Below are 18,307 nucleotides of genomic sequence, written 5' to 3' on the forward strand. Positions count from 1 at the left end.
CTGATACTGGCCCAATTTAGAATGAAGAGGGCCCAGCTCTCAATTTTTTTTTTCTTTTACAATGCTTAAGCTGATGTAATTCAAGATATATGATTAATTGATTTTAGCTTTGTTAAAACCCGTACTAAACCAGAGCTTTATATCAGAAAGGCACTACTAAAATTCAGGGAAATATTGTCATATGAATTCTTCTAAAGATGTAATTGTATATCATCTGCATATAATTGGAAGCAGGTGCACTCTCAGGCAATAAAGAGGTAACACTAAAAAAATCAGTAAAACAGAAGTCTGAGATACACAGAACGCTTCCAGAAGATAATTAATCATCCTGGGACTCCATAAAGACAAACCAAATGGACTGTCTGATACAGCATGTTGGGAAAGTTCATGTGTAAATTTTCCTGAATGATTTCAAAACTGTGAACTGCCAAGAACTGAGGTGATGATCAAAAAGATGCTACAGGAAAGCGGAGGTGGGGAGAGAATTTTCCCCTGTTAAAATGTAAACCCCAAAGGTGCTTCATACCCTGGGAAGCTTCTACAGGATTCCAGTCCCTGGTACTGGCACCTGTTCTAGCTGTGGGGAGAAATTTGGGATTTATGCCTAAACAAAAAGGGTCCAACTCTTGCCATCACACTTGCCCTGACAGTTCCTTAACACTCTATTGCTTCTTCCCATTTTCCAACTCATTGCTTCCTTTCTTGACCCAAAGTCCCTTCACTTCAAGGGGAATTTTTCCAGCAATGAGTTTGGATTATGTCCTAATTTATCCATTCCCAAGAAAGTGAGTCTAGACCTGTCTGACTGCTGTAAAATCAGCATTCAGGAACATTCATTTAGACTCAGAATGGTTGTTCAGTTCTCATTTCTTACTGAACTCTGTAGAATCAGGTACTTGCCCCACGAGCAGCTGTTCTGCTCCTACATTCTTACATGCACAATATTATACTATTGTTATTTTTCATCTCTTATTCATCATCCTCCTATGAGACATCACTGATTTTTTATTTCCATTTTTTTTAAGAGAATCACCATTTCTCAAGAAATCCTATTTTTCTCTTTGCCCAGTATTTTGCAGTTACTGGTTTTTCAAACAAAACAAAAATCACATGAATATTTTTGGCTACTGTCTTCTTTGCTTTTCCCCATCTTTCTTTTCCCCGTGGCTTTTAATAGATAATGGGGAAGGAGAACGAAAACCCAAACATGTTTTATTTGGTCAATAAACAAAATGGGAGTTCCAAATAAATTATAAACATTTCTTTTTGAATCATGCCCACTTTTATATTTCAGAGATCTATTCAGGGAAGAAAAATACCATGTCTTTAAAAAATACCCCTTAAAATCTAAATAAATAGTGCATGAGCATGTCATGAGCTGAAAAGGGTTCACTTAAATTAGTATTGAACAACTCCAGAGAAGAAATAAACATGCAAGAAATTCTGTGTGATTTGCAAATTATTTGAGAATGGGAAAAGAGCAGCCAAATACACAGGATAACTGATTAATTGTAATTAGAATGTGGGTCCCTGGTCATGCATAGCAAATTTCCCACTGATCTGATTTCACTGAAAATAGAGTTTGGTCCCTGTTAATGAAATCTCTCCTCAGGTCAATTGATTTTTAGCTCTTCTAAGGAAAATATTTGGTTCAGTTCAGCAACAAAAACTATCCCATTACCTAAACAGCTTCATAAAAATAAAACATTATTTCTGTAAAAAGTGAGGAAAAAACCTGTTTCTGTAGGATCTGTTGCTGTTTGACAAAAATATTTGAATCTCTGGTAGCACAACACAGATGAGCATGACAGAAGCACATGCCCCAAATAAATGCATATGGATGGATTTATTTCATTAAATAGAAGTTTTGCACCAACATACTCAAGGGTGTATATTTATAGCAATCTCTTTCTCCATTAGTGCAGAAAACTAGCAGCAAAAGTGGATTTTTCAAGAAAATCCATACTTTTTTTGTACATGGCTTGATTGGTAGATCAGCTGCCAGAGTAGGCGATCTTCAGTGTGGCAATTTTAAAGAAGTAGTAAAGAAAAGAAACTAACCTGAATGCACCAAAATGGCGCCAAAATTCAGATTTTTCTCTTCAAACTATTTAATTCAGTGGTATTTCCACCTTATTTGTCTCATTTGTTCAGTCTCTGAAAAAGTCACACAAGAGTTCTGGCAGGAATTTTGGGGTGCGTGAGGGCAAATGAGACTCAAAAAAAAGGCTGGAGAGAAGGAATATTGGAAATCGTTAGTGTTAAATCTTAAATTAAAAATTACTTTGGCTTCCTAACTGTGAACAAACGGAAATTAAATAAGCAGAAGCAAAAGAAATGCTGCTTGTTTGAAAGCAGTAAGTTACTAATTTTCCAGATTTAAAAATGAAAGGATTTTTTTTGTAAGAAATCAGAAGTAGCATATTTCCATGATTTTGGATCAAGGAATTAACAACCTGAAGTTGTATTAATTATCCAAATGTTATGAGATAATTATTGAGGCACTGAAATCATCCAGGCCATGATCAGTCCAGGAGACTGACACAGTTTAACCTGATAATTTGCAGAGGCAAAGAGGCAGAACCCAGAACTGGGGCATTTGGAGTTCTCACAAGAAGCACGAAGCGGGAAAAGTGCATTAAACCCAAATTTTCTCAGAAAATTTTGGAGAGGCAAAAGATTGTGTGGCTAAAAGTGAAGTGCACTGAAGCAATATAGTGAAAAGAACATTATTGCAGAGCTCTGATGAGTGTCACAGACAGTCAGGCTTGTAGTAAATAAATGTTATTAGGCTGCCACAATTACAGCATCTTCCTGTTTTCAGGCTGGTTGAGCCATCTGGCATGGGCATCCAGATAAAAGTTATGCAATTATTAAAACAAGCTAAATTAAATTAACTTAAATTAATCACAGTGTACAAAAATAACTGGCCAGAAGCACCGAATCACAGTTGTTTTGAACATGATGACCTATTTTTCTGTTTTTCCTGGGCTTTCTCTAATTATGAGATAACATGTTCTCTTTGAAACCAGTGGCAAAAGTCCAGCTGAGTGAAAAGAAAGATGTGCACAGGGTAATATCTCCCTTGTACCCTACAAGTGTGACATGCACAATAAACAACATGCACCTAATGAGGGGCACAGATGGGGATTTTTATTCCTCTATTTCGATGGCACATAGGATGTGAAGATATCACACTGCAGCAAATTCCTCCCCATGCTTATTTGGGAACTTCCAAAAGGTTTTTTCATTCACTTAAAGTTTGCCTCCTTCAAAGGGTTCATAACTAGGCGGTTTTTACTTAGATATTTCCAAGATGATTGTTTAAATGTTTTATTTGCCACAATTTTAGGGGGTTTGTTACACATTCAGCCAATCTTTTGGCGACAATATGTTTAAAAAACAGTGCAAAAAAATGACTAACTGAAAACGGCTTGGCTTAAAGTGCTGAAGAAATTGGGAAGGCATTCAACTAACAACCAGAGCTGCTAGGAATAAGAGCAGTTGAGAAGGAGAATCCCAAAACAGAGAATCCTGAAGAATTTATTTCTGTATTTACCAATCCTGCTTGCTGGAGGGAGAAGCCAGCATCTTGCCTGGCTCCAGATTTAGGCTGTGCCCTACTGATCCAGCAGGATGTGTTTTCCACACGTGAAGCTCCTGAGAGGTGCTTGAACCCCCAGCACTGTGGGCAGAAGGAGAGCAGTTTCCACAGCTCCACTCATGAACATCCCCAGATTTTGCTTCAGTGCCTCCAAACACTTTCCTGCGTCCAAAAACCCAGTAAAAAACACCCAGCAAGGATGGGCAGACCCTCCTACAGCACAAGCAGAAGCTCCAGCTGAGTTCCATTTGGCTTTCAGCTTTTTTCTTCTCTTTTGCCTTTTTCCCCAGTTACACTGGCTTTAGGTAAAGCCTTTTACAGAAGTTCTTCCAGTCTATACCTGCACTGCATAAAGAGCCAGTTCAACCAGTTTAATGCATTGGATTAGAATCTCCACTGCAGATAAGATGTGCTGTTTATTTGGGTTTATGCTCCTGATGTGATATCTCCTCACAGGCAGAACCACATCCGACTTCTTGAAGGGAATTTTGGGGGCCTCAGGGAAAATCTGTACTAGATATTGGAAAGTCTTTTGTTCAGGAGTATTCAGGGAGGAGGTGTTTACAACAAACCATGCCTTGTAATTGGGGTCCATACTTCTCAGAATAAAGGACAGGAATATGCCCAGGGAAGATGGAAAGGTCCTCATCTACCCCGATTTCTGAAAGGCCTTTGAGATGGTCCCACATGACATCCTTCTGTCCAAATGGGAGAGAACCCAAATTGGATGAAAGGAGTACTCAGTGGACCAAGAAGTGGCTGGATGGACACATCAGAGAGCTCTGGCCTGTGCTCCATGCCCAGGTGGAGGCCAGGAATGAGGGGTGTCCCTCAGAGCTGTGCCTTGGGACCAAGGGCTCTTTGTCAGTGACACAGAGTGGGACTGAGGGCACCACAGGTGACACAGGGCTGGGGGGCTGAGGGGTGCAGGTGGTGCAAGAAAAGAACACAGACATCCAGGAGGACCTGGACAAGCTTGGGAAGTGGTCCCAGGAGAACTCCATATCCAAGACAAGGGGCTGCACCTTGGTCAGGGAGATCCCAGTTCTGGGTTCTTCAGCACAGGAAAGTTTTGGACCTGTTAGGGGGGGTCCAGAGGAGGCCACGGAGATGCTCCAAAGGCTGGAGCCCCTCTGCTCTGGAGCCAGGCTGGCAGAGCTGGGGGTGCTCACCTGGAGAAGAGAAGGCTCCAGGGAGAGCTCAGAGCCCCTTGCAGGGCCTAAAGGGGCTCCAGGAGAGCTGGAGAGGGACTTGGGACAAGGGATGGAGACACAGGACACAGGGAATGGCTTCCCACTACCAGAGGGCAGGGAGAGATAGGATTTTGGGAAGAAATTCTTCCCTGTGAGTGTGGTGAGGCCCTGGCACAGGGTGCCCAGAGGAGCTGTGTCTGCCCCTGGATCCCTGCAAATGCCCAAGGCCAGGATGAACAAAGTTTGGAAGGTGGAACATGTCTCTGTCAATGGCAGAGGTTGGAACACAATGGTCTTTGAGGTGTTTTTCCACCAAACCATTCAGGAATTCTTTGGTTCTGTATCTTTCACTGAGGTTTTCAACTTTCTTAAACAGGAACTGTAAAAATACAGTCAGTGGAAAGTTCTATTTAAAAATCAAGCCTAAACTTGCTCTTCAACACCTACCTAACAAAATTAAATTGCAGAGGTGTAACAGTTGTAGAGAAACCCAGCTGTGAAATATGTGACTTGGGCCACTATGAAGTAAAATGTTAGACAGAGGGGATTCTACAGCTGTAATTAGATTTCAAGCATAAGGAGCTGCAATTTTACTAATTTCTTCCCCTTCCAAATTGTAGAGAAACCCTTTGGAGTAAAGCTGATTATCAGCATACCAGTCTACAGAAATGAAAATGAATAAATTACTTGCCCAAAATGACAGAAGCCTTTACAATAGGAATCCTATCTCTAATAGCATTGTTATTACCATTATAATTGTTACAATAATTTTTCTTTTACAATCTCATAAGGTCTGTTTCCCATATGGGCATTTAATCCAGATTCTCTTTCAATTAAATATCATTTTTCTTATGTCTAGGCCTCAGTAGATTTGCTGAAAATATTTTCTTTTATAAGTTCTCTCTTTCTGAGCACGTGGTTGATCCTTTAAGGTACGGTGGTTATCTGTGGGGGAGAGGGATTCAGAGTCTGGAGGTGTGATCCTCCTTGGCCTTCTTGTTTGGGATTTGTGGACTTGAGCAAAGAAGAACTTTGCTCAAGAAGGACTAGAAAAAACAACAAAAAACCCCAAGCAGTACATTGGCCCTCACATTTCTTCTTTGAGGCACTGAGTTTTGCAAAAGGAATGGACTAAATGCACGCCTAACTCTTTTTGTTTTCCACAAATAAAGTTTCAGATCTTCAGCTAGAAGTCCCTAGAAGTGCTAATTATTTTTATTCCAGCATCTCTGTATAAACCATCCTGCTGAACAATCAAACACTGCAGCCTTTTATATATATATATATATATATATTTTTTTTTATCTGGTTTGCTGCACTAGGATTAAAGACAGCAGTTATTAGCAAAAGCCTTAGAGATTCCTCTTGACAGCGAGGAGCAGAGGGTTAAAGTCAGCTATTTGGAAATGTCTGCCTAAAAAATACCCACCAGACACATCAAGTGCCCAGTGTGTGCACCAGGGAGCATCGTGTCAGCCATCTGCATTTGTCAGCTAATAAACCCCTGCACAAATACCTGATTTATATGCACACCTCGAGGTTTGGACTCACAAAAAGTGGCAAGGGCAAATCCCTGTGAACAATTGCACTTCTCTCACTTGGAAAATCTGGATCTCTCTGTTTATTTTGAGAAAGAGCTCGTCTTCCTCTTTCCTCCTGAGTGATTAATGCTGTAATGACCAAGTTAGACAGGAAGCACAGGGAAAGCAGGTGAGGGTTTAAAAAGGGGGCAAGAGAGAGGAGTTCCCATCAGATGATTAATCAGACAAATGAGTTATTTGGAGAGAACTGTTTGTATGCAGCTGAGTTTTCTAAGATGTAATGAAGTAATTGCATTATGAAAATAATCAGCTGCTCTGCATTCTGATCATTAGACGCTGATGATATAATTGTGGTATAATGAAAAGCAGTCTGGTGATTATTCCATAGAGAAGTTCTCTGCAGATAATATTCAAATTTACTTTATTTTGGCATCTTTTCAAAGAAGCTTCAAGTACAATATAAACAGCTGGACGGTGAGGTAATGTTATCAGAACTTCTGAAATATGTCCCCTTTTTAAACTGTAATCTTGAAAAAGTTCTTTGAGCTTATCTGCATAATGCCAACTGAACTTGTTTGTGTTTTATGGCAGCTCATTAAATAACTTTGTTCTCTATTTCCATTGGGAACCAGCAGTTGGTTTTTTTTGGGTTTTCTTTCCCTCTGAATAATTAATTATAAACCATCCCAAAGCCATACAGAATCAATTCTCTCGTACCCTGAATTATATTTTACCACTTACTCTCTTCTACTGCTATGCTGTGATAAATGCCAGCATCGTGTGTGACAGGTGACTGACATTTATGGCCCTTTGCAGGGTAAAACCCCAGTCTGATCTTCCTCCAGATGTAATTTCACTGCTGTTTGAAAGCCAGAATGCTGGATTTTCTCAAGTTAATAATCAATCTCCAAAGCAGGCACCTGGTATCTAAGTTGGGATTGCCTTCCCAATTTTTTGACACAAGTCAGCCCACTGGGCTTTGATGGGACAAACAGTTCTATGCAGAAATCTTCTTTTCTCCTGAACATCTGGCAAGTTGAGAGGAAATTAATCTCCCAGCCAAATAAGAAATCCAAGTTATTTTGCTGTCTTGTTAAAAGTTGTGTTTTTCTGCTATCACCACAGTATTTAAATGCACCTTGAACAGTAAAATGTAGTTTTATGCTCTGCTGACTATATTGCTTGCAGGGAAATGTCTGGGCTACAACATGGACTAATCTTTGACTGGTAACAAGCTCTTTGTTTTCTACTCACAGTTTCTTCATTATCCTTCCCCAGACTGTAACTGCAGCCCTGTTTGATGGGGAATAGTGGTGAGAAAGCAGGGTTGAACATCGTGCTACTCACTAAGACTCATTTGTTTCCCTTTGCTACAGACAAGCATTTCCAACCTTGGAATTTCCCAGCTGATTTAAATCCCCTCCCTGCCTTTCTATCCATGATACACATGGTTGTTTTCTGAATTTGTTCTCTAATGCAAAGAGAAAAAATTGCCAATTCAGTGTGGTGTGAAGCCAGCCAAGTCTAGTAGCAGGAATGGGTAGACGGGGTAGAAAGCAAAATAATAAGTGTTGAACAGGGGATCCTGAGATCTTGACCTCAAAAGTCTTCCTGCTGTACTGAAAATATGCTAGATACAAAGTTCTTGAGTCCTTAAAGAACTTTTTTTTTGTAGTTACAGCCTTGCATAGCCAAGCCTGTACTGTTTGGGAGGTCACTGTGCTCTCAGGGTCAGTCTGTGCTTGTTCCACTTAGACCTGTTGTAAAGCCAGAGTAATCTAATTGTTGTAGCTCTTAATGCACAAAAACAACTCCAACTTCTCTCCTTCTCTGGGCTTCAAAAAATATGTTCACAACTTCACTACCACACCTGTGATGTGCTGAATCAAGTAAGAAGGCTGGAATAAAATGCTCTGTTTCATTTGATGATGTTTTAGGAGGGGAAGTAGAAGCCCACACCTCTCATTGACTCTAATTAGAACAGCAGGTAATTGGCAGGGCTGAAAGTAAAGCACTAAAAAACCCCACAGATGTTTCTTGTTGTCTCAGAAATCTAAAAGAAGGAGGAAAAAAGGCAGGACCGGAACTTGAAAGGGATCTGTGAGCTTTTGAAAGGTGCTTAGTTGCCTAACTGTAAATTGGTTTAGTAAAACTTAAGCACCTGTACCTTAAAGCTGTGTGGGTATATATATATATAAATATTTCTCTCTATAATTACTTAAGACAATAACTCTGTTTTAGACCTTTAGAGCCAGAATTCCATTTCCTGCTTTAACTACTAAATGTCACTGCCAGACAGAAAGAGGTAGAAAAAGCCAACAGGACACAAAAAATTTGCTGTGCTCCAGCCCTTGCATTTCAGCCAACACAAGGAACTTCCACAGAGTCCAAATGCACTAAAGTTGGAGTTGATATATCTTAGTCTATTGGCCTGTGGAGCTGATTGCTGACTTACCTTTTCTGTCTTTCCTGCTGCAAGGGTCTCCAAATGGCATTGTTACTCTAAAGTGCTGTAACAAGGAGTAACGACCGTGACTCCCTCCTCATTACATTTCTTTACAGGGAGCTGGATTTTTCATGGAACTGCAAGGTAAGTTCCTGAGATGTTGCTCTTTCAGTGCTTTTTATTTTACTGCAGTAATCAAAGAGAAAAATCATTTCTTTGACATGTTATGTGAATCCAACAGAGAAATGCCGGAGGGAGATGCTGGGAATTGCTGGCTGTGTATTCTACTGGCAGCAGACAGGAAGGATCGGGATAATTCCTGCACTTTTGATGGGTTGTGCTATCTCCAGATATTGCTGAATCATTGATGCCATAGAACTTCCACCTGGAGCTCATAAAAATGTTGGGGGCAAGCAGCATTTCTGTCTGAAATTCATGTACTGAATTAACTGCTTTTGTTTCCTTTTTAAGTGCTGCCAAGGAGAAAATCGCTGGATATACCTACTGGGTTTTTTCTTACTACCACCCTCAAGTCTATCTAGTACACAAATGGAAGCTCTGGATATGGGGGTCTTGTGGATAAAAATAATGATCTTTTGCAGTTCTTCACTGGTGTATAAATTGATTTATTAAACAGTATGAAGTAAAAGATGATTTCATCACTTACTGGATATTGACTTTACATTGAACAACAGAAGTGAATCTGTGAATGTCCAAGTGACACAGTCAGATGTATCATGGATACAAATGTGGAGGGGGAAAAGTCCAAGGAAACATCAGTGCTGCTGACAGGATGTAATAGAGACAGGTTATTCCTCTGTCATTGATTACATCTATGAGAAGGGTCCTCAGAGAAGCTACAGTAGAATATCTCTTTTTTAAGTATTTTAAGACCAGAGCTCTACTAACAGCTATACTTGGCTGTATTATTATTGCATGTACTGCTGGGGCAGCACAGCTGATAATGTTAAAAATAATAGTCAGAAATATTAAAAAATAAAAACCTACACATCAGCCAAGTTATTTTTTCCTTCCTCCCATGCCCACTGTGCTAAGCAAATCACAGGTGTGTAGTTAAAGAAAGAAATGCTACCCATTCTTACTCCTAATTCACACAGTTTAAACATTCTGCAGAGCAGGGTGTTGGTAACAGATGGATTCTTACAGCGTGTGCCATGAATACCTAGGAAGAATGGAATGTATTTAGTATCAATATTGTGATTGAGAAATAAAAATCCTTGTGAAGACTCATTCCTGTGAGTAAGCAGAATAGTCTGGCAGTGTAAACTGCTGGAGTGGTGGGGAACAACAAAGTAATCATCCCATGTAATGGAATAACTGCCTCCAACAACTCCGTTTCCTTAGGCAGGCAATTCTGATTTGTAAATAGCACACAAGCTAAATTTAGGGAAATATTAATGGCTCACAGATCAAAACTTTACAGAGGAAATTTTTAGCACTTGGTGTACTTTTGCAGCCAATCTAAAAAAGGTGTTGGGGGAAGTTTTGAATGACTTTTAATTAAGATAGATTAAGGGAAGCCTTTGCAGTTCAGACCAACCTGTCTCATAATGCATCATACATGTCCTTGGTACCTGCCTAATGTTATCATTTCCTCTGGTAGTTACAGCCAACTTCTGTGTAGGGAGACTCCCTATCTACAAAGCTTAATGTTTCACACCTCATATTTTGCTCTCCTGCTAAAAGCAATTTTCTACTGCAATTGGATTTTCAGTGCATGTCCCGCCCATACTGAATATGGTCTGTTATGGCCCATTTCCTCCTTTTCCCAATCCTAATTGAAAAGCAACCAATTTTTACTGCTTGTAATACACATGTTGCTCAGAGCTGAAATTTTCTGCTTAAGGCCAGCTTTTGGTCTTTGCTGACTGTCTTCATTGAAGCCAGAGGGTTGTGACCATTGGCAGAGTCCAGCTGGAGGCCTGCAGGTAGTGATGTGCCCCAGTGCTGGGCTCAGTCTTGTCCTTACCATTCAGCAGTGACCTGGATGAAGGGACAGTGTTCCCTGAGCACTTCTGCTGATGATACAGAACTGGGAGGAGTGGCTGATCCACTTGAAGGTTGTGGGGCCATTCAGCAGGACTTTGGCCAGGTTGGAGAGTGGGGTGAAGAGAAATCCAGTGAATCTCAAGAAAGGCAAATGCAGGGTCCTATACCTGGGGAAGAATAAACCTGAGCACCAGAAATCCTTCCCTGTGAGGGTGGGCAGGCCCTGGCACAGGGTGCCCAGAGAAGCTGTGGCTGCCCCTGGATCCCTGGAAGTGTCCAAGGACAGGCTGGACATTGGGACTTGGAGCAGCCTGGGACAGTGGAAGGTGTCCCTGCCCATGGCAGGGGGATTGGAAGTGGATGATTTTCAAGTTTCCTTCCAAGCTAAACTATTCTAGAATTTGTGATATTTAAAGAACAAACATAATGTCCAACAAACATCTGGTACTTTTTTTTTTATTTTACCAGTGTAACGTTATCCAAAAAGTAATTGGTGCTTGATTCCTTTGTTAGGACAAAACCAACCAAAGAAATGCCCTGAATTTTAGCAAAGTTCTGTAATTCAAATGCAAATGCAGGGTCCTGCACCCAGTGGGGGAACAACCCCAGGCACCAGCTCAGGCTGGGGGTGACCTGATGAAGCAGCTCTGAGGAGAAGGACTGGGGGCTGTGCTGGACAAGAAGTGTCCATGACAAGTTGTGTTTCTTTGTGCCAATAAGGCAAACAGGATCCTGGGATTTATTAGAGAATTTCCTGGAGGTTAAGGGAGGTGATCCTGCCCCTCTGCTCAGCCCTGGTGAGGCACATCTGGAGTGCTGTGTGCATTTCTGGCCTCCTCGGGACAGGAGGGACATGGAGCTCCTGGAGAGGATCCAGTGGAGGCTACAATGATGAAGAGCAGACTGGAACTAAAGGCTGAGGGAGCTGGGGCTGTTCAGCCACAAGAAGAGACAGCTGAGAGGGGATTTATCAATGCATACAAGTACCTTAATGCTGGGTGTCAAGAGGAAGGGGCCAGACTCTTCTGTGGTGCTCAGCAACAGGACCATGGGCAGTGGGCAGAAATTAAAGCACGGGAAGTTCCACCTAAATATGAAGAAAAACATTTTCCCTATGAGAGTGACAACACTGGAGCAGACTGCCTGGAGATGCTGTGGAGTCTCTTTGGAGATATTCAAAACCTGCTTGAGTGGAGTGGTTGGACTAAATGATCTTAGAGGTTCCTTCCAGCCCCACCATTCTGCAATTCTCTGAAAATTTCCATTCCCATCAATGAAGCCAGGATTTGTCTGCAGCTGTTTATTTGGAAAAGTGGGCTAAGTTTGTGCTCGGAGGCTTTGCTATGTCCTTCCAAGAAGCTGATAACCTTTCCACAAATGCCCTTCCTGAAAGGAAACAATCAGCAGAATGCGAATTAAAATGAGTTGAAGCAGAAAATTAATCAACCAGGAGGCGTTAATGGATTAACTCCTTTCCAGGCAGTGTCCCTTCCAGCATCCCTCCACCTTTCCAAGGACAGGGTGAGCATCAGAAGTGTCCCCTAGCCTGGAGATGTGCTTAGCAAAGCCTGGCTCAGCTGGTCAGGGAAGTGTGCCCAGCCTTCTGCACCACTTGCTGAACAAACCATCATTTAATCTCCAATTAATCAGGTCATTATGCAAATGCTAAACTGACCCCTAATACTTCTTTCTCTGACATCTGCAACAAAGTGCTGAGAAGCCTGAGTTCCTCAGGGCTTTTTTTTTATTATGCTTTCTGCACTAATATCAAAGAAGGCCAATGATTCCACTATACAGTAGAATATCTGACTCACAACTATCTTTAATGTTTTTTGCAAACCCTGGGATTGCTAATGTTTAAATCAACAAGAAACAAAATTAGTTCCATCACTCTTTTTATCAGGAACTCAGCAACTAAAAAAGAAAGTCTCACAGTAAAATTGCTTCCCACTCCTAAATCCTGTGCTGTGTCACAATTTAAATAATTCAAAATTCCCACAAAGTCTCTCTGTTCCTGAAGGAAGTAATCTATCAGCTTTTTTCATCATGTTTGCAGGTTAAATATTCACTAATGGTTTATTAGCACATACATTGTAGATGATCAACTTTGATTAATGTCCAAGTGCTACAAAGTTTCTCATGTTTAATAAATATTTTCTGTACTCCCTTCTTGCTTTATCAACATAAATTACAATAACTGTCTAATAATTGTAAATCAATACAAACCCTGCAGTAAATCATTCTGAAGCAGAGAGCTGTTAAAAAGGGAAATCACAGAATCATTTAGGTTGGAAAAGCCCTCTAAGATCATCCAGTCCAACAATTTTCCCAGCACTGCCCAGGCCACCACTAAACCACGTCCCTAAGTGCCACATCTGTGGTTTTTAACCACCTCCAGAGATGTCTCAGTGATGCCATAGTTTTCCTGTTCCTTTCCTATTGTCATATGAGAATCTAATCCAATGCCAATCTGAACTTCTCTTTCATTCCTTTTTTATACTTTCATTTTTTTTTTTTTCTTTTTCTCTGAACCCTCAGCAACTGGGACAATAGATTGGTTAAATCATCTCATTTGAATGCAATTTTTTTACCTTGTCTCAATTCACTGAGATGAGGAATGTGGGGCATTTGGGGTGGTTTTTTTTGCTACAGGCTGAAGATGCCAAGTGTGATTCTTGAGGTCTTGTGGTTAATTTTACTTTGCCTCTGGCTATCTGTTGATTTCTTTTCTACTTAAATATTTTACTGAGCCTTGTGTATGCACTGAAACCAACACATCTTTGTGCATACACCCTGAAGAGAGTGAATTACAGAGCCTTGGTTTCAGCAGAGTGGGCCTTATGAAGGGACTTCTGAGAATCACAGGATGGTTTGGGTCGGAAGGGACCTAAAAGATCATCTCATTCTACCCCCTGCCATGGGCAGGAACACCTTCCTCTATCCCAGGTTGCTGCAAGCCCCATCCAACCTGTCCTTGGACACTTCCAGGGATGGAACTTCATAAAGTCACCCTAGCACAGACAGCCACAGCTCCTCTGGGCAGCCTAGAGACAGAGCAATCCTGGGTTAAGGTTGGAAGATGTTGCTTTCCAGGCTGTTCCCCTGGGTAGCCTCCATGGCAATGGAGAGAGGGAAATCTTTCTAAATAGCAGCTCCCAAAGTACTTATCTGAGGCAGGCAGGATACATCTTCCTCCACAAGTGACAAAAAAGGAATGACTAACTTTGATCCAACACCTACCTTTTGGATGGCTGAAGTTAAGGAGGATGAATCATGCTGCTGCTGCACTGGTTTCCCTCCTCTTTACAGAACAAGGATTTTATTGTTGCTTCTATCTTTACACAGTCCTTGCCCCAAAATCTCTGCTAGTTTTACGGTCTTGGAAAGACCTGTTTTACAGAGTCATGCTGTTGAGTTGAAATCACAGGCTGGAGTCTGTGCATGAGGAGAGCAAAACCCACTGGATTTAGCTGCAGGATATGCTATTTGGTGAACTGCCTTTCAATAAATTTTCCTATGATTATTTTCTCTGGATTGGCCAATCTGTTTAATGTTTCCTGCTCTTTCAAAGTGGGCCATTATGTCTGGGATGATTTCAGGCTCCTAATGTGAGTGTAAGTACTTTTAACAACAAAGTCTTTACTGTGCTGGAGTGAGTCACTCCCTGCCAGCAGAACTGTTCGTTTAAATTACTGCCAGTTCCTGCATTGTCAAAAATCACTTCTCACCAATTCTATTTACTAGGACTGATGTCAACATTTCTGCTACAAAACCTCTGCTCAAGTCTTCCAGTGCTTGATGAGCACAACTTATGACACCCTCCACACACCCCCTTTATAGCTTGGTATCTACATTTGCTTTGCTGTGTGAAATCAGCCTATCTTATTTTATTTTTTTTTTACTAAACAAACCAACTATAATTTACAGATATTAGAAAATGCTGTCAAGTTCTTCCCTCTTGCTCAATCAACTGGTTTGTTAATATATGTTCTTAGCAATATCCTGTAATATTCCCACAGAGATTGCTCCCACTTGAAACTTTTAAAACCAAATCCAAAACTTCAGCTGCAGCAGTAGGTGCAGAGACAACCCAACATATCACAGAAATGAAGATTATAAGAGTATTTAGGCGCTGCTGGTCTGTAGGAAGTTTTCTGAGTTTCTTAAAAATATCAGGGACAACCAAAAGAAAATATAAAAAAAAGAACAAGTGGCGTGTGTGGGAGAATGATGGACACAAGATATTAATTCTTCGAATCTGTGAGCTGTAGTGTAGAAAATGAAGCCCAGAGACATATGTTTGGGAAGTGTAAAATAACACCAACTCTTCTTTCCAGAAGGCACAAACCAGCCAGCTGGATTGGGAGATGTCATTAAATGAAAAAAAATAATAGAATTATCAACTAGCAACTTTATTTTTCCCCAAAGGACAACGCAACTTATCTCAGAAGCTACAGACATGGATAACTATGGCCTAACATTGAAGATTTTTAGGTTATGAGCTCAGAAGACACAAACATGTTCACTTCATTTGAACTTGGTGCAGTTCATGCACTTTCACAGAGCACTTCTTGCATCAAGGCTCTAACTTTTGACAGCACGAGGACTCTTCCAGAAAAACACCCCCAAAGACTCAAAATTATGGGGAATCAATAAACTGTTTTAGTAATTTGTTACACAGAACCCCCGTGGTTTCAAAATGTGTGTTTCATTTCCAAAATGATTTAAGTGGTTTTGTCCACTGGCTTTTGCTGTCAGCCAGATTAAAGAGCTTTCCATTATCACAAGTCTTCTCTCCATGTCCCTACTTATAGATTAGAAGGTGACTTTATCATAATCTTTCCTCAGACAAACTAAACAAATCAATCTTGTTTAGTCTTTGGCTGTAAAGAAGGCTTTCCAGACCTCTATAAATCCAAACACTCTTTTGGACTCACTACTTTGCAAGGCATATCTGAAATATCTGACATATTTTCTGCTCCTATTTGTATGATTTTCCCTGGTTTTATTGAAGTTTCTGTAGCTTAAATCAGTCCACCTCACCAAAGGGCTCAGAATGTTCTGTGAAATCAGTCTGTTATTTCTATTACTTTTTATCATTGAAAGCTCTTGTTGATAAATGATGTAGAGGTGCTGACTGATCACTTACCCCATTTATAATCCAGATTTTATTTAGGTTTTACAGAGCTCTGATGGATCATGTTCACATTTTGTTTACAGACTCCTCTCAGAAAACCACTAAAACAGTCTTCCTGTATGATCTTAGATGTCTTTTCCACTAAATGATTCTATAACTTATTTTTATCAGAGTTCGATATGCTGCTTCAGCTTTTCACTTCTGGATGACTTTTTGATAGACAACATTTGATGACAAAGCTTGGAAAACACTTTGCTTTGATTGATTGATTTGCTTTTAACTGAATGGGTTTGGGGGTCTTGGTCTGGCTTTAGTGAGCCAATATTTTCCTCTGAAATTTCCCAAAATAACTCGTAGAGTTTACATCCTGGTTGGTCAAAGGCTGCAAATACCACAGGCTACACTCTTTATTTGCACATACAAGAGGTGCTAACAGTATTTGTGACAGCTTGTGGGCTTGTTTCACATCGTTTCTAAAATATTTCCAACTTTACATCATATGGTGGAGCAGCCAGAGATATTTTCATGTGGTTATTCTGCAAATGTACACCAGGAAAGTCTCGTATCTCTGAGCCTAAAGGGGACAATGTAGCGAAGAGTCTCATTATATTGCCAAATATTTCTATATATATACTTTTAAACTTCTCATTTACATGTGTTTCAGCAGTCTTACAGAAGGTGGTAGCAGCTACCCTAAAGAAAGCTTTGAGCCTCTTGCATGACTCCCTTTTCCAGGAAATAAATGTCTTTTTTTTCAGTTGGAGACCTCTTTGCTCTTTAAACCTATCTAGGTTTTAGAGAGGAAGAAGTAGAATCACTCTTTTCAAGGGAAAATATGTTAAAGAATAAGAACATTTCATGTGTTGTTCATGTGTTTACGACCAAAAAGTCAAATTTAAATCAGAATCTCGGCACCATAATCTTTTAGCAAATGTTACCAGCTGTTCAGCTCCACACTTTCTTCCTTCTTGAAGCAAGTAGGAAAGTGAAAATCCATCATATCAGTCAGCTAGAGGTTCTTAGTCCCTTTACCTTGACAGATGATATATCAGAGTGTCTGTCTTTCTGGAAATTTTAGTTTTAATGGGCTGGGATCCATCTTCCTGCAGATACTAAAATAAAAATATGCATCAAGTCATTTGGATGACTTAAGCCTATATATATAGGCTCACTTTTAGATGTTCTTCTGAGAAATAGGACTTGATTTTTCTTCTATGTCTATTTATTATGTCACAGTGTATTTTTCTTCATCGAAATGGCCAATGAAAATGGCATGGCTGCTCTGCTATTATGATATCCTTCCAAATGCTAACAAGTGTGAGATTATTAGAAAAAAACTTTAAAAAGTAGAGGTGTATAATAGGCAGAAAAATTTATCTCAGTGAAAAATTCTGAGAAATTTGCCAAGAAAATTAATGTAAGAGAGGAAAAAAAATCACGAAAGGGCAATAAAAAACAAACAAACAAACCCACCCACCAGGGAAATATTTTCAAAGTGTTACAGTCAATCAGATATCAGGATAATTCCTTCTTCAGACACATAGAATTCTTTATTTCATAGAAACCTAAATCACATGTGTAAAATATAAATATCTTGTTTCCTATATGGTATAATACCTACTCTGCATTCTCTCCTCATATCTGTGCAGAGCCCTGCATGACAGAGTGTGGATGCTAAACACCCTGTTAGATGATACTGTAATAAAGATCAATACACAAATTTACTGCAATAAAGACAGACAAATTAGCCAGGGGTGAGCGTGGCTTTTGAACACTATAATTTTTGTCCACACAGCAGCAAAACAATATCTAACTCTGAATATCTGAAATATGGGAAGTAAAACAGCCTCTTATTCGAGGCCTTTTTCCACATAGGTGTGACCCTGGTGGCAATGGGAAATAGCAATTACACTGTAGATTTCAGGTAGCACAGAAACAGTTCTGGAAATAAGGGTTTTAAACATTTTCTCACCTCTGGAAGATAGGAACTACTTTGAAAAGTGAGCTGAGACCTTGTGCCTCATGTACCATCCAGGGTGACCTAATGCCACTGGGGCTTTTGACAGGAAAACTGGATGAGAAAATGAGGAAAACAAATGAGGAACATTTATATCCTTGATATTTTGTACCAGTACTTCTTATATGGAATCGCTGAGGTTGGAAAAACCCTCCCTAAGATCATCCAGTCCAACCATTCCCCCAGCACTGCCAAGGCCACCACTGACCCATGTCCCCAAGTGCCACATCCACATGGCTTTTAAATCCCTGCAGGGATGGGGACTCCAGCACTGCCCTGGGGCTGGAAAACTCTTTGGGTGAAGAAATTTTCCCCAATATCCAATCTAAACCTCCTGGAACAATCTGAGGCCGTTTCCT

The 18,307-nt window shown here is 40.3% G+C and overlaps 1 long non-coding RNA gene across 3 annotated transcripts; it reads left to right on the forward strand.

The window, feature by feature from the left end:
* Nucleotides 1-6,611: 6,611 nt before the first annotated feature.
* LOC111929173 (uncharacterized) lies at nt 6,612-12,999 on the forward strand. Of its 3 annotated transcripts, none has more exons than XR_002864551.2 (3): nt 6,612-6,817; nt 8,818-8,928; nt 9,026-12,999. It is a non-coding gene; the product is annotated as an uncharacterized LOC111929173 (long non-coding RNA). The 3 variants fall into 3 exon arrangements; XR_002864550.2 differs by lacking the exon at nt 6,612-6,817 and adding an exon at nt 8,381-8,453; XR_002864549.2 differs by lacking the exon at nt 6,612-6,817 and adding an exon at nt 8,415-8,516.
* The last annotated feature ends 5,308 nt before the right edge of the window (nt 13,000-18,307 follow it).

This window comes from Cyanistes caeruleus, chromosome 5, assembly GCF_971803275.1.
Source record: "Cyanistes caeruleus chromosome 5, bCyaCae1.hap1.1, whole genome shotgun sequence".
NCBI lineage: Eukaryota > Metazoa > Chordata > Aves > Passeriformes > Paridae > Cyanistes > Cyanistes caeruleus.